Source organism: Carassius auratus, unplaced genomic scaffold, assembly GCF_003368295.1.
Source record: "Carassius auratus strain Wakin unplaced genomic scaffold, ASM336829v1 scaf_tig00038947, whole genome shotgun sequence".
Taxonomy (NCBI): domain Eukaryota; kingdom Metazoa; phylum Chordata; class Actinopteri; order Cypriniformes; family Cyprinidae; genus Carassius; species Carassius auratus.
In genome coordinates, this window is record NW_020526478.1 from 66265 (window position 1) to 82500 (window position 16236).

At 41.3% G+C, this 16236-nt stretch overlaps 1 pseudogene; it reads right to left on the reverse strand.

Annotated features, from left to right (window-relative positions):
- Nucleotides 1-16236, reverse strand: part of LOC113083581 (neurexin-2-like) — a 127810-nt pseudogene that overhangs the window by 3980 nt on the left and 107594 nt on the right.

Genomic DNA, 16236 nt, shown 5'->3' on the forward strand with positions numbered 1-16236 from the left:
AGCAGAACTTTGAAAAAATAGTTTCCTGTTTGCATATTCATGAACAGATTCATTAAGCTCAAAGAAACTAAGAGAATCCACCAGGAGAAAAGGTGATATTAACATTCAGAACACACATGTCTGTTAGAAGCTGAAAAGGAAACAGTATGTTAATGTCATCTTTCACAGAGTCCGTCCCACCCAACAGCCCTAATGTAGAGCCGTGCGTCTGCGGGTTGAGAGTCTGGGGAACGGTTCACCGAGAAGATCGGTATAAATTTAATGCCTGTTCACCACTGTCAAATCTTTTATATCCATTGCTAGAAAAAGCCGCCGGAGGCGACCAGCCGTTTAGAGGAACGATCTGTCAAGGGCGCCGAATGGAGTCTGATAATTCAGTAACTGACACTGCTGCTTTATGAATTATACGAGCCGATGTGTTAATGTGCCACTGGGCACAACAATATTTCCTGCTTTTATTAAATTTGTTGGAATATCTTATGATACGCAAGGAAATTCAGAGCAATCTGTTCCCAGATTGGGCAGAATCGATCGCTCTGAGAGGAACCTTGAATCCTGATGATTTTACTCCAGTATCTTCTCTAAATCGCACTAGAAGGAAGCTGATGGAAACAAGCGAGGAGATCTGTATGACAAACCTTCTCAAACTTTCAATCCGCAGAAACTGAATCTGTGAACGTGTACACAACACATCAACCTGTCAGTCGCTGCTGCATGTCTGTGTTCTTTTGACAAATCTCATAATAAAAATCATTGTTCTAGTCTGTGATTGGTCAAACTTTGCCTCCTGTGACAGTTGCGTTGACAACAAAACCAACATCAGAATAGCATCATGAATCATGTGTACAAACTAATATCGCACATCCTCAGCGCAGAGCACTTGTTTCATGATGATTGTCTGGAGTGAGTAAGTGCCACCGTGAGCAACATCAGTAACTAGAGTAATGACTACACCTTTACTCATGGTTCACTCCTTTGCTTTTATTTCTTAAACCGCAACAAATGACTCTTACATTTGTCTGTTGCAAATCCATCACAAGAGATGCAATTTAAGCCAGACAAACTGCAAGAGATGCAATGTACTTTAACTGGCAAATTAAATGTCATTAATAGGCAGAAATAAAACTGATGCATAGAATTAAATCACTAATCCAGAACTAGCACAGAGCACCTGCACCAACTCTACATTACAGTTTTAGGCAAGAGAAAATGGAAATATAATGAGGCACAGCAACAAAACAAAAGTACATTAAAAACATCTCTAAAAGCCATTTCTCTCCTTCACTTAATTCATGGTCAGTGTTGGGTAAGATAATGTTTAATGTTTAATGTTTAATGTTTAATGTTTTTAAAGGTTACATTAAAACATTAATTTTGTCATGTAAAGAATGTTTCATAGTTTATAAAGAATTTGATGCAATTACAATGAGAAATAACAGTAATTAAATGACAGAAAAACTAAGAGTAATACCTCTGTAATTAAATGCATTACATCCGATATTGTTCATGATTCTCAGCTATTAGTCTAAATGCACTGCAAAATATGATATATTTTTTTCTATAATTTCTTGTTTTAAGCATGAGCTCATTTAATTTTTATATTCTTTTCAGAAACCAAGACTTGTTATCTAATCTCATTTTGTTTCTCAAGTAATTCTATCTTGATTTGCGAATGTTTAGATATTTGTACTGGAAAACAGGACAAACACAATAAGGAAGTGTAAATGTTACTTGAGTTCTGGAGCAGAACCCTGAGAGTCGATCAGATGATCTACTGGATCACATTCATGACAAGACGAGCAACACTGAGATCAGGACAGAAAAGGTCCGGCTCATTTTGGACATTCTGGGGCCTGTTTACATCTACATGCAATAATGAAAGCTGAAAATCTCACTGTTTAGTGCTGCGGGCACTTGGGCCACGGGGAAGACAGAGATTGTAGTTGTCTCTTTCTTAGCTAATTTGATTTTGAATCTGATCACTAGAGTAATGGTGTAGGTGAAACCAACCCGACGCTTAATAATTGACGACAGAAGACACCGTGAGCCCAGACGCTCAGAGAGACTGAGATTAACCTCTGTAAATGTACTCGCTTCACATCAAACCCTACCACACATTTCATATACAGCATGCTGAAATATTCATGTTTGTTTGTTAGACTTGCTTCTGCAACTAATAAATTAAGATTATCTTGATTATATACAAAAAGACAGAGCTGCTTTATTGTTTCTATAAAGCCAATGAAACCAACTAATAAAACTATAAATCAAAACCTGTCTGTTGTTCGTATATATGCTAATTGTTATGCTGGTTGAAAGTCTCTTCACATCCCTAAACAATCAGACTGTTGTGCGTTTGTGTGTAACGGTCAGACTGTTGTGCGTTTGTGTGTAACGGTCAGACTGTTGTGCGTTTGTGTGTAACGGTCATACTGTTGTGCGTTTGTGTGTAACGGTCAGACTGTTGTGCGTTTGTGTGTAACGGTCAGATTGTTGTGCATTTGTGTGTAACGGTCAGACTGTTGTGCGTTTTTGTGTAACAGTCAGACTGTTGGGCTATTGTGTGTAACAGTCAGACTGTTGTGCGTTTGTGTGTAACAGTCAGACTGTTCTGTGTTTTTCTGTAACAGTCAGACTGTTGTGCAATTGTGTGTAACAGTCAGACTGTTGTGTGTTTTTGTGTAACAGTCAGACTGTTGGGCTATTATGTGTAACAGTCAGACTGTTCTGTGTTTTTGTGTAACAGTCAGACTGTTGGGCTATTGTGTGTAACAGTCAGACTGTTGGGCTATTATGTGTAACAGTCAGACTGTTCTGTGTTTTTGTGTAACAGTCAGACTGTTGTGCAATTGTGTGTAACAGTCAGACTGTTGTGTGTTTTTGTGTAACAGTCAGACTGTTGGGCTATTGTGTGTAACAGTCAGACTGTTGTGTGTTTTTGTGTAACAGTCAGACTGTTGTGCAATTGTGTGTAACAGTCAGACTGTTGTGTGTTTTTGTGTAACAGTCAGACTGTTGGGCTATTGTGTGTAACAGTCAGACTGTTGTGCGATTGTAGTTTCAGCTCATTATAAACTAGAGAATGGTCGGCAGGCTCCAGTGAATGATGTAATTAGGAGCATCTAAAGAGGGCAGAGATTAATTAGCCCATCGGGATTAGCTGAGGGACATTCATGATACGTTTCTTTGGGACCCTGGAGCAGAAACGCAATGCAGAGATTTCCATCCATCCGTCCTTCTCTCTGCCTCGTCTGTGGCTCATCCGTCTCTCCCAGGATATCAGCAAACGTGAGGAACATACCGATGCCAGTCAGAGCCCCCCCTCTCTCTCTCTCATTTTGTTGTCTTGCATTTGATGTTGAGTCACACAATTTGTTTTCTTTGTCCTTTTGTTTTCTCCAGTGTGCAACAGAAATATTTGCTCTTAAAAACACAGATGAACTGCTGCCAACCCTCAGATGGTTGCTATGGTGTTCCCTGGAGGTCGCCAGGGTGTTCTGAGTGGTTGCTAAGCAGTTACTGAAGCATTCTTGGTGGTTGCTAGGCACATGCTGGCCTGTTGCTAAGGTGTTATAAATGATTGCTAGGCAGTGGATAGCTGGATTCTGGCATTCTAAGACATTGGTAGTGTTGATAGATAGATAGATAGACAGACAGACAGACGTGCCATGAGATCAGACCACAAACACACTGACCCGATGATAAGACCACATCATTATCTCAATAACTGTTCCAGTATATGGCTAAACCTCATCAATATGAACTGATAGAAGACATCAGCCCAAATACAGACAGAGACAACTGATCCATTCACTGCATTCACAATCAGTTAACATCCCTAACACTACACACACTTACTTCAGACACAAACTGTGCAAGATAGAAGTACACTGAACACTACTATCAGAGGTGAAAATGATCAAAGACACATTGTATAGTACGATATACATTCATCAATAACTTAATTAATTTAGATTCAGTATGTGACTGTCAACTCGAAATGAGGCGTATTTTGACCAATCACAGCTGCACATGGATTGGGATTTTGTGAGAGTATGTATGTGTGTGTGTGTGTACAGCACATAAAAACACACATATACAGTAAGATTGACTCACCGTTTCCAGGCTCACACTCCTCAAGATCTTCATCATCACTCGGACATTCTGCTGATGCTACTAACAGATCGTCAGCATTCTGCAGACAGACAGGAGAGAGACAGACATACAGTGAGCTTCTTCAATACCATTAATGAAGAATACATCAAACACCATCCACATTCACACAGACAGTCTTATGATGATCCCTCACACACACTCGGAATGAAGCTCTGAGAATTTCTGGCAAAATTGTTGACCTGATTGCACAAACACTAGTGGAGGAGAATTGAACTGAGCTGGACGATGGCATCAATGACTTTGATAAACTGAATGTTCCCTTTCAAGGGAACTTCGAACTGCGTCCTCTAGGGGTCTCTATGAGGAACACATCGTTGTGACCCGTGTCTGAAGCATACATTGAAAAAACACCAAAGAATTGGCCGGCGACAGCCCCTGACGACTATAAACAAGCACCGGAAGAACACTTGATTCTCTTCTTCATCTTCACTGACTGTTCTGTTTAAAGCGTGCGGTTCGGCACCTCTGCGATGCCTAGGAACCTTTAAGTACACACGCTAAGCTCTGTCTACTTTTTGAAATCCACATGGTGGTGAGTGTGCACGTTGTACACTCTTTTTTCTAAAATCCACATAAGTGGTAAATGTGCATGCAAGACTCTGCACACCTTCTGAAATCCTGTACGGTAAGGGTTACGCACTCAGCTTCTTTCCCTTTCTTGAGATGGTTAGATCTTGGTTCCTTGGGCTCCACTCAGCCAGTTTGTATTTATTTATACACTTCAAGCATTGCTTTCTTCACACATGAGGGGCTACTTGGGCAGTTCTCGTGGTAGTTTAGCAGTGCTCCCCTTTACTAAGAAGGGTTGCCTGTGAGTGCGCTACTCTCTTTCTGAATTCGGAGTTCTCCTTTCATGTAAATTGAGTTCTCTGTTCTTTCCCCAGAGCCCTCCAGCATTATTTCCACAGATCGAGTTTATAACTCTCAAAAATATTGGGATGCACCATTCCATCTATGAGCAGCTCTATCAGAGTACAATGAGAGCCCCCTCCTTAGAAACAGTATTTTAAATCCATATTATGGTAAGTGTGCATGTAAAGATTTTGCGCACTTTCTGAAATCCACACTGTGGTAAGTTCACACGCTAGTGCTCCGTGTTCTTTTTAACATCCTATATGGTGAGAGCTTTGCGTGGTTGCTTCTTGCCCTTTCTTGAGTTGGTAAAAGCCGCGTTCATCTTGGGCGCCACTCCACCTATGTATCCTCGGATACCTATCTAAACAGGGTGTTGCTACCATAGATCTGTTGAGACAGCTTCTTCAGCAAGCGTATGCAATAGGAAGCGGTAGCCCCTGTGTGACAGGCAAGACTTAGTATAAAAATACTAGTTTCTTAGCCATATCCCTTTAAAGTCCTAACAAATAAGTTGGGAATATAGCCTAGGATTTTGGCCGTAAGGGCTACTGTCACAGACAGCTGTCTAAATGTCCCAGGGGCAACTCCCATGGAAATGGTAGAGTTGGTACTTAGTGTTCGCCATGATTCTGGCCTGCACTCCCCTCAGCATGGCGGCGTGGGTATACTGTTCTCCATAGTGACCCCTAGAGGATGCAGCTCCAAGTTCCCTTGAAAAGGAACGTCTCAGGTTACGAATGTAACCATGGTTCCCTGAGTAGGAATGAGACACTGCGTCCTCAAGCTCCCTGCCATGCTTCGGACGAAAGCTTCAGATGAAGAAGTGAATGATGTGTTCTCCCGTTGGAGTTTATTCAATGTAATCTTCAGACACGTGCCACAACGAGGTGTTCCCCATAGCGACCCCTAGAGGACGCAGTGTCTCGTTCCCTACTCAGGTTATGAATGTAACCATGGTTCCCTGAGATAAAGCGCTAAATAACACAGTACACTGGAGGCCTTCATCTCTGAGCCAAAGCTGCCAGACACAGCATCTGAAATCATTCTCATCTTTTTCTCACGACATGCCAAGTTAATTTCAGCATCTGAACATACTGAGAAAATGTGTCTCTCTGAGGAAAACACACAATCCTGTTATTCAAACAATTAGGAACAACGACTCTTCCAAAATGCAATTATTATGAGAATATAAGTGTATAAACATAATTAGTAGTTCTGATCATTCATTTTTACTGTGAACTGGACAAGGAACTCTCAGCAGATTCATTTGATGCTTGCTCTCTCTGAATCGGCCGCAGGACACAATCCAGTTTTCTTTTAATTAGTTCTGAAAAGCTGCAGACTACTGTACTGTAGTGTAGAGTGTTTCTTCACTTAGTTATTTAATAAATTGATATTTTTTAGAGACTACAACATTTGGAGCGCCACAGATAAAAATCACATTTCAGCTTCACGTGTTTCTGTAACCCAACATGACTCTGCATTCGTACAGATCCGTCTGCCCGGCAAATGCATTAACACCACAGACGCGGAAACCATTCCCAGTGGAAAGCAAATGGAAAAAGGCTTTTGTTTTTGAATTTTTTTATGTTTTGTTGCCATAATTAAATGTCTTTTCTTCCTACTTGTGAACTATTGAGCTGGATTTGAATGTGCTCTCGGAACAGGAAGAGGAAAGCTAATAACCGCAGGCAAACACTGGAGTTTTCATGTCTGCATTTCCTCTGAAGCTTGGGATGACTTATAGGATCACACGGCTCATGCTGTGGGTTACTGCTGTACATTTGACATTTCTGAGGGTTATTTTGAGACTGCAAGCAAACTCAGCGCTGACTGTAGGCCCATCACATCACGACAGCATCATTTAAGCCACACGTCCATCCTGTTACAAAGCTTTGGAAACTGACTCCATTGGAGGAGTGCAGTGACTACAGATCTCTAGAATTAAGTCAATTCTGTTGCATTTCTACAACAGTCATTGAATCATTCTTAATCAAACCAACATCAAGACACAAGTAAAATATAATAAACTCTCTTCTAGACTGAACGAGTTATCACAATAAACCAAAACTGTGATATGGCTTAGTGCAATTATAAAATCCAAAGGCAGTGATGTTTTCCTAATTAATTTTGTTCAGTTGCTTTGACACAGTATTTTTTTGTTTAAAGTTCTATATAAATAAAAGTGACCTGACCTGACTTGATTTAATTAAATAAATATATATATGCTGCGTGTTTCACAGCATAAAAAAAAATACGTTTAAAAAAAAATAACAATCATTAAAAATAAAAAATTTTACCAGAAAAATTACAATTAGATTTTTTCCCCAAGCCTTGTAGCTGTTAATGTTTTAACATTTAAAAATTAGGAAATTAAGACTCTTTTATTAGGAAATTTGTAATAAAAATAAAATTTGCAAAATAAAATATTATATTTCCTAAAAATTATTTGATAATAATATATTATTATTTCATAGACATATTGATATATGCCTAAAATCATGGGACAAGATGTGCAGACTGCAAACAAAAACAGCAAATCAATAGTCTTTGCTGGTGATCATCACAGAAATTAATACTGATTCATTAAAAAACAAGTTCTTATCAAACAGAAAATAACTTTTTTCTCACATACTGTGTCTTTTGACTTTTGCAGTGTGTTGTGTACACTTACTGTGTGTTAATGCAGTATGATGTGTTTCCACACACACACACACACACACTGACCTGCGTGACGCTGTCTCTCATGGTGGGCGAGCGCTGTTTGCGGGTGGTGGTGGTGGCCATGGTGGTGGTGGTCTCCATGATGGTGGTGGACATGTCTGCGAGCGGTGTGGTGGAGGTGGTGTCGGTGCTCATGACGGAGGGCACGTCTCCCACCAGACGCAGGTTCCCCTGCACCTGAACGTTCGGATCGCCCTCCGCCGCCAGCTTCAGCACCTGCAGGCCGTTATAGTACAGCCCTGAGATCTGACCCTGGAAGTTACGGCCCTTCTCACCACCGCCCACCTTAATGAACGCCTGGCTGTTGAAGATTGTCAGCTGCCGACCTGCAGAGACCAAGAAACACAGGTGAATCAGCATCGGATCAGCGATACTCAAACACACGGAGAAACGCCAGCAGACCTCCAGTCCGGTAACACATCCGATCAGTTCTGAAACCACAGCTGGACTATATGCTATAAATGTCTCATTTACATATGTAAACATTGTTCCCTGAAGGAGGGAAGGGAGACACCACATCAGATGACCGACGAATTGGGAGAGAGACTAATCGACTTAGAATGTAAACTAAATGAGCCAATGCACATTGGCATGTGATTATTGCATCCAGCAGCCGCTGATCACAGCATGAGTATAAGTAGGTAACAGGTGCAGTGCATATTCAGCTTTTCGCTGAGGAGCTGAGCCAGTGACCCAGCCTTGAAGGGAGTAGTGGGAAGCTTGGGCACATAGCCAGACCTGGGCCTCAGGATTGCCTGGGAGTCAGCCGGCACAAATCTTTAGGCATGAATCTACAGAATTATCAACAGAAAATGCATGCCAGTCCCCTACCCTCTTGATGGAGTCCCATGCAAGCAGGAGCAGAGTTTTCATTGACAGAAACTTCAGCTCGACTGTCTAAAAAGGCTCAAATGAGCCCTGCTTCTCACCCCCCACCTCCCCATGGAACCTGATGACCAGGTCATGCTTCCCCACCGACTCCCCTTTCATGGGTTCATGGTTGATGGCAATTGCAGCCAAAGACTTTAAGGGTGGAGGGAGACAGCCTTCGCTCCAACCCCTGCTGCAGAAAGGACACCACATCTGTGAGAAGAACACCCCTCGACGAACAGGTTTCAAATCAATACATAAGCATGTCTCGTAGACAGTGCTCTCCCCGATGGGATTGTGTCAGCTACCTCTTGGGATAGGTCACCAAGAAACTCCATGTCCCATCCAGGGTCCAGACATTAAGTTTCCAGATGTTTGGACACATGGGGTGCCCCGTCTATCAGTCAGTAGATCCTTCCAAAGAGGAATTTTCCAAGGAGTGGCTGTCACAAGGAGCATCAGTTCCGGGAACAAGTCCAAGTGGGCCAGTAAGGTGCCACGAGCAGGACCTCCTCTTCATCCTCCCTGATCTTGTACAGTGTCTGTAAAAGAAAGCTTACTGTGGAAAACATATATTTGGTAAGGCCCCATAGCCAGCTGTGTGCCAGTGTGTCCATGCCGAGTGTTCTCTCGGTCAGGGAGTAGAACAACCGGCATTGAAAGGTTATTAGAGAGGCAAACAGGTCTACCTAAGTGGCTCCGAAATGACTCCAAATCAACAGGACCATCTGGGAATGGAGTCTCAGAGACAGTGAGTGCCGCATAGCCATGCCCACCTCAGGACTTGGCCATGAAGCCAGTGTTAAAGTGGTCTCATATAAAGGAATACCCCACAGAATCAATCATCTAACCTTCAGGGTTCTGGACACTGTGGAGGTCTCCATTCGAGCCCTACCCGGCACCTATGGCGGCCCGGGAAAGCATAGACATTAATTTTGGATCCGATTCAGGCATTGCTACAGTCCCGGAGGACAGCCGCACAGCCGAATCTTCCTCCACAGAAAGCCCTAGCTCACCATCCCGATGCAGCGATTGAAATCCAGCTGTTGAGAGGACCACCAAAGGTTACTGCTGGTACACTTCTTATAGAGGGCCCAGAAAGTTCCATTGGCAGCTCAACTGGTTGCGGAGTGCAAGAGGAGCTATGGTCCCAGAGGGCTGGTTCCCTGGAGAGTTTGGCATCACTGTTACCCTCAGATGCCGTGCTAAATGCCCAAGCACATGAGGCTTAAAAAGACGCACCCGTGAATGCTCTTTTAGGGAAAAAGATCTTTTAGCATGCTGAAGTCCACAGTGGAGATGGCTGCCTGTAATACAAACAGTGGCTAGTGCAGCCTGATATGTGCAACCCACTCGAAACAGGAAACCACCACCGCTGAAGTGCCTTATCACAAATACGAAGAACTCTCAAAGAGCGTGCTGAACTCTTTCAGATGTCTTCTCTCAGAAGAGTAGTCAGGAACAGCTCTTAAGTGAAAAGCTGAATATGTGCTGCACCTGTTACCTACTTATGCTGTGATCAGTGGCAGCTGGATGCAATAATCACATGTCAATGTGCACTGGCTCATTTAGTTTACACTCAAAGTAGATTGGTCTCTCTAAGCGAGATCCCAATTCATCAGACGTGACGTCAAGAGTGACCAACTGTAAGGCAACCGAATGAATGAAGTTTTATCTTATTATATTGTTTTATATTATTGTTCATTTGGCCATTGTAATACACTAATGAAAAAAAAAAAAAAAAAGGTAGACTGAAAAATGAATAAACAAAAATAGATTAATAATTAATAGAAAATATAAAAGTAAGGAAAAAAGAGAAAAAATATATATATATATATAATATGAAATAAAGGTAAATAATTGAAAATAGAAAAAGAAAGAAAAAACAGATACAGTCATCAAAATAGAAAAAAACTACATGAATAAATACTCAATTTCCAATCTGAAAGGAAAGAACAAAAGAAAAGAAAAATGAATTATTTAAAATAGAAAAGGGAAAACACTTATGTATATCTCATCGTATTGTTTGTTATAACTATGTAATAAAAAATGTTTTTAATCATCTCATATCATATTTAATGACAATTAATGTCAGAGGTCAAACTCAGTTTGTGTTACCGAGAGTGAGATTTGCTGTTTATCAGCAGTTTCTCTCTCATCCACACACCATCTTCATCATCATCATCATCATCTCCATGGAAACATCACACAGGCAGAAATGACCTCTGGAGGGTTTCAGAGATGAGAGATGGACTGAATGAATAAAATGATGATGGGAAATATTCATAAAGCAGCTGATGATGAAAGACAGACCGAAGGGAAAGGAAAGTGGTTTGTGAGACTGATGGTGTTTGATTCTGTCCGTTTTAATGTAACCTCTGATGATGATGATGATGATGATGATGGATTGGTGAGGAGATGAAGAGCACACACACACACACACACACACACTGGGTCAGTCACACATCGCGACCTCTGTGAATGTGTTTGACTCTGATCCTGAGTAATAAAATCATAAATGCTCCTCTCTTCTTCTCCTGTGAGGTTTTCATTCAGGTGTTTCATCTCAAAGCGCTGTGAGTGAGCGATCAGACGAGATCTGTCAATCCCTGCGTTTGACGTCATATCACGGATCTGATGGTAACTAAGAAATCCCTGAAGAATGGAAACATCCAGCAGTGTGAATACATCACAAATATGATCTGAGCTTGAGAGATGCGAGAAAACACCAAGAGTCTGGAGAGTCAAGTGAAGAAGCTTTCAGACGATCAGCATCAATCATTCTGTATCTGGACGATCGAGCCTGAGGAGATCAGAGTCCCACAGGGGAAACACCACCACAGGCCAGAGAAACAACAAGAGAAATATATATATACAGAGAGAGAGAGAGACAGAGAGAGAGAGAGAGACAGAGAGAGAGAGAGACAGAGAGATTGAGAGAGAGAGAGTATATGTGTGTGTGTGTATTTGTGTGTGTGTGTGTGTGTGTGTATGTGTGTGTATGTGTGTGTGTGTGTGTGTGTGTGTGAGAGAGAGAGAGAGAGAGAGAGTGTGTATGTGTGTCTTAGTCTTAATATTTGGGGCGTGGCCAGAAATGTTTCAGTGTTCAGAAATGTTTCCCACTTTTCGGTGGGAAAAGTGTAGCGTATGAAACTGAACTTCACATTTTGATTGGTCTGACCACAGAACAGTTTTCCACTTTGCCACAGTCCATTTTAAATGAGCCTTGGCCCAGAGAAAACACCTGCGCTTCTGGATCATGTTTAGATATGGCTCTTTTTTGACCTTTGGCATTTTAGCTGGTAAAGGAGAAAGGCACGGTGGATTGTGTTCACTGACAGTGTTTTCTGGAAGTATTCCTGAGCCCATGTTGTGATCTCCATTACAGTATCATTCCTGTATGTGATGCAGTGCTGTCTAAGAGCTGAAGATCACGGGCATCCAGTATGGTTTTCCTGCCTTGACCCTTACACACAGAGATTGTTCCAGATTCTCTGAGTCTTTGGATGATATTATGCACTGTAGATGATGATAACTTCAAACTCTTCTCTGAGAAACTCCTTTCTGATATTGCTCCAGTATTGTTCGCCACAGCATTGGGGGAATTGGTGATCCTCTGCCCATCTTGACTTCTGAGAGACACTGCCACTCTGAGAGGCTCTTTTATACCCAATCATGTTCACAATTGACCTAATAAGTTGCAAATTGGTCCTCCAGCTGTTCCTTATAAGTACATTTAACTTTTCCGGCCTCTTAATGCTACCTGTCCCAACTTTTTTATAATGTGTAGCTCTCATGAAATCCAAAAGGAGCCAATATTTGGCATGACATGTCAAAATGTCTCACTTTCAACATCTGATATGTTATCTGTATTCTATTGTGAATAAAATATAAACCAATTTTAGGTTTGGAAACATGCAGGATGCGCACACATCATGGTTGCAGAAAACCCCCGGAGCGAATAGTCTTTACGGATAGAGAATTACACAGATACAGTATAAAATTGTTAGGTTTTGATTAGATGTCATTTTCTAAATGTTCTCTGCATATTACAAGAGCTAGTCACTCAGCGATAAGCGCTGGTATACAGTGAAACTGACGTCAGATAGTGGGAGAGTCTGATCACAAACAGGGATGATGATTTCTGTCTAATAAGAAAAAAACATCTCGTCATTCTCTTTTCCCTCAGCTCTTCAGTTCAGTTTTTTGTTTTTCCTCAGAGTTGACAGACTCAACACAAACTATTTTTGGGTTAAGTCGAGTTATAAAGTGAATTTGGATATATAAACTTGCATTCGCGAGGAAAAAAAGTCAGAATTGTGAGATAAAATAAATAAATGTTATGTAAAAATGTTAATAGTAAGGTTTGTAGGGCTAATACAACACATCATTGAACATCAAATGTGAATATTATGTAGACCTATTGTTTAAATCAAATGCATGCTTTAAAAGTAGAGTAATCATAGCCGTTTTCATCCAAAATATGTCCATTTAAACGTCAGCGTTTAGCTTTCTGCAACCACTATGTGTGACGTGACTGTGACGTCTGCTCTGAACTGGTCTATACGTTTATGGCATTTGTAAATTATTCTATTCCTTTTTACTTACAATTTGTACAGTGTCCCAACTTTTCCCAACTTTTACAGTGTCCCAACTTGTTTGGAATCAGGTTTGTAATGTGTAGTGAAGTTGTGTTCATGAATCAACTAAAAGAGCTCGTCAAAATGATCAATTATTTTGTCCAAAACCGGAAATGATGTTTCGATCCACATCGCTGTCTGAATCCCACGTTCTGGTGAGAATCTCACGTGTTTCTGCAGGAGTCTGTGTGGAAACCAATGAGCTTTTCTAGAAGCGTCTGTGCTCTCTAATAGAAAAGCCTGTGTTTCTTCTCTCTGGAGTAATTTAAAAGTGAGAAAGTGTTCAAACAGAGCCCAAGCGCAATGATTTAGGAGCGGTGCGGGCACGTTTCTGCTGTAAAACAAATGTGTTCTGCGCTCGCTTTTCCCCGCTGAGGACTTCCTTCAGGATCCGAAATAAACAACACAAAAGAAATCAATGCACTGCGGTTATTTGTAATCTTTGACTGTGTGTCTCTAAGCGGTGTCGGCTTTGCAATAAAACATAAAAATAAAACCAGGAGATGGAGGAGTGTCAGATCCAGGAGAAGAGGAGATGATGGAGAGTCACAGGAGACGTTTAGAGCGTGATGAACACCAGCGAGAGGACGAGGAGGACAAACACCCCGGCTCTGAACGACTTCTGCTGGAATTGAGCTGTTAAACCCTTTCTTTCCTCTTCACTGAGCTGCGGAGGTGCTGCCATCCTGAATTTATAACAGACACCATCGCTGGACGAGAATGTTCTGTGTGATCTAACTCAACGTCAGACGAGAGGCTCTGAATCCTGTGTGTGTGTGTGTGTGTGTGTGTGTGTGTGTGACGGACCCTGTGCAGTCTGGACTATCCTCAGTAAAACATCAGACTCATTCACTCACAACATCACATTCTGTTCAGGACTTCATTCAGTTTCAGTTTTAGCAGGAGAATAGAGTAGTAATGGTGACACAGCAGTTAATTAATCACAATATTTCAAAAGAACTGCTTTCTATAGCACATTTTCTAAATTCTTATGTTTGAAATGTGTTCAATTTGCAGAAATGTCCAGAAGATAAATCTAAAGCCAGGCTCATCATTTTAGTTTGATTTTGTTGGCACATTAGAGTTAGAGGTTTTTATAGAGAGGATTCTGGATCTCTCTTTTTATCACTGCATAAATCATACAATACTGTCAACAGACAGAAAACAAACACATTCTCAACAAGTTTTTAGGAATAAAATGTCATAAAAGCTCATGTGAATGAAATATGAAGAAACCCCTCAGTGAAACCCTTCAGAATATAGAGAGGAATACATCTCTGGTGTGTGTAAGAGGGAAATCTTTTACATTATATGTACTATAACATAAATCTACAGATGCAAAGAGATAAAGTCTAATGATGTAAACACTTAGATGTGTAATTTGGGTGTTTTTTTAACCCTACTGTGAAATAATTCAAGTTAAATAAGCAAATAGCCTGAAATATCAAAACTGAACCATTATCCGGTGTGATAATCGGGATACAGTTATTAGTTCAGACTAACATCACTGATGATTCATTCTCAGTAAGAGCAGGACTAAATGACTGAGTTTGAGTTGATGGTGACTTTTGGAAACCCTGCACCCAAACTGAGATGTCAGCAGTCCAGACTGCATTCACACACACACACACACACATGGCGTTCACACACTACATCAACTCATCTTCAGACATGTGGAGGTTAAAGGGACCGTATTCTTTCAGAGTCAATGAATCGATTCAGACACAGAACTCTCTCCGTGTTTAACCCTCTGAGATTCATTCAAGCGTTATGGGTTAGTTCTGTTTAGATGATCCGTATTCTTCATCTGATCGGCGCTCGTTCAGTTATGTGAGTTTAGAAACAGGTTTATGACTGAGGGCTTCAACTTTAACTCATCCAATCACAGCGGAGGCCCTCAGGGTTTAAGACAACGCTTGGTTAAATTCTGCTTATCCTGACGGTTAACCCTCAATCTCCTTTAACCCTTTGAGTTGACAGACGGTCCACTACACTGATATGCTCACCTCGAGCTCTTTACAGAAAGGGACAGGTTGAGTTGAGATCCTACCACAGACTCTCTCTGAGCTCATTTCAGAAGCTGGAATAGATAAACTAAACATTCATCTGCAGCTTTATTATCCTGTTTTATACTTCCTCCTGAAACTTTTGCTGAAAGTACTGCTCAGTATGTTGGTCTTGTTTTTCAGTACAAACATCAGAGCGTGTTTAAATCCAGACAGACTTACTGGAGATCTAAAATGACAGAACATAAGAAGTCTTCTTTTCTGAGACATTTATCAGAATTAAAAACAAACGGCTGGCAATGGGGTCAAAGATAAATGAGAATTAATCTTCTTTCCTAACTCAGTTGGCAGATATTAGTTCTCAGAAAATAAGGCTTCTGTCATCTTGCATCTCAAGTAGTCTTGATGTTTTTGTGCTGGAAGACAAGACAAAAATACTTCAGCAGTGAATAAGACACATGACATCAGTTTCATCAGCAGGTTGACATTTTAAAATAGGATAAAATTGCCCACATGTTGCACTTTATTGTGTTTCAAGCTGATTCTCGCATCAACAAACATCCACATGTGCAACAGAAAGATGTAGTCGAAGCTAGAACAGCATTAGACTCTAACGCCTGGCTCGGGAAACAGGAAGTGAATTACCAGGAAACTCGTATGAAACCGTTAGTTAGGACCTCCTGGACTCAAAGGGTTAAAGTTGGAATCAATTTAGACAGAACGGCGAAAGCAAAGAGGAAACGGTGCAGTGAAATAGAGTCCCTTTAACAGTGCAGGTGAGATCTGAACTGATGTGAGTCAGTGTCTGCTGGACAGGACTGTGGCATCGGTCAGCAGCTGTGCGTGTGCTGGAGGTCCAGGGAGGGTTATGGTCAGGTTAATACTCTGGAGAAGTGCAGTCCCATCAGGACCTTTGCCCTTCACAGCTGATTGGTGTTCATGTTTCACCTCGACTGTAATGAGCA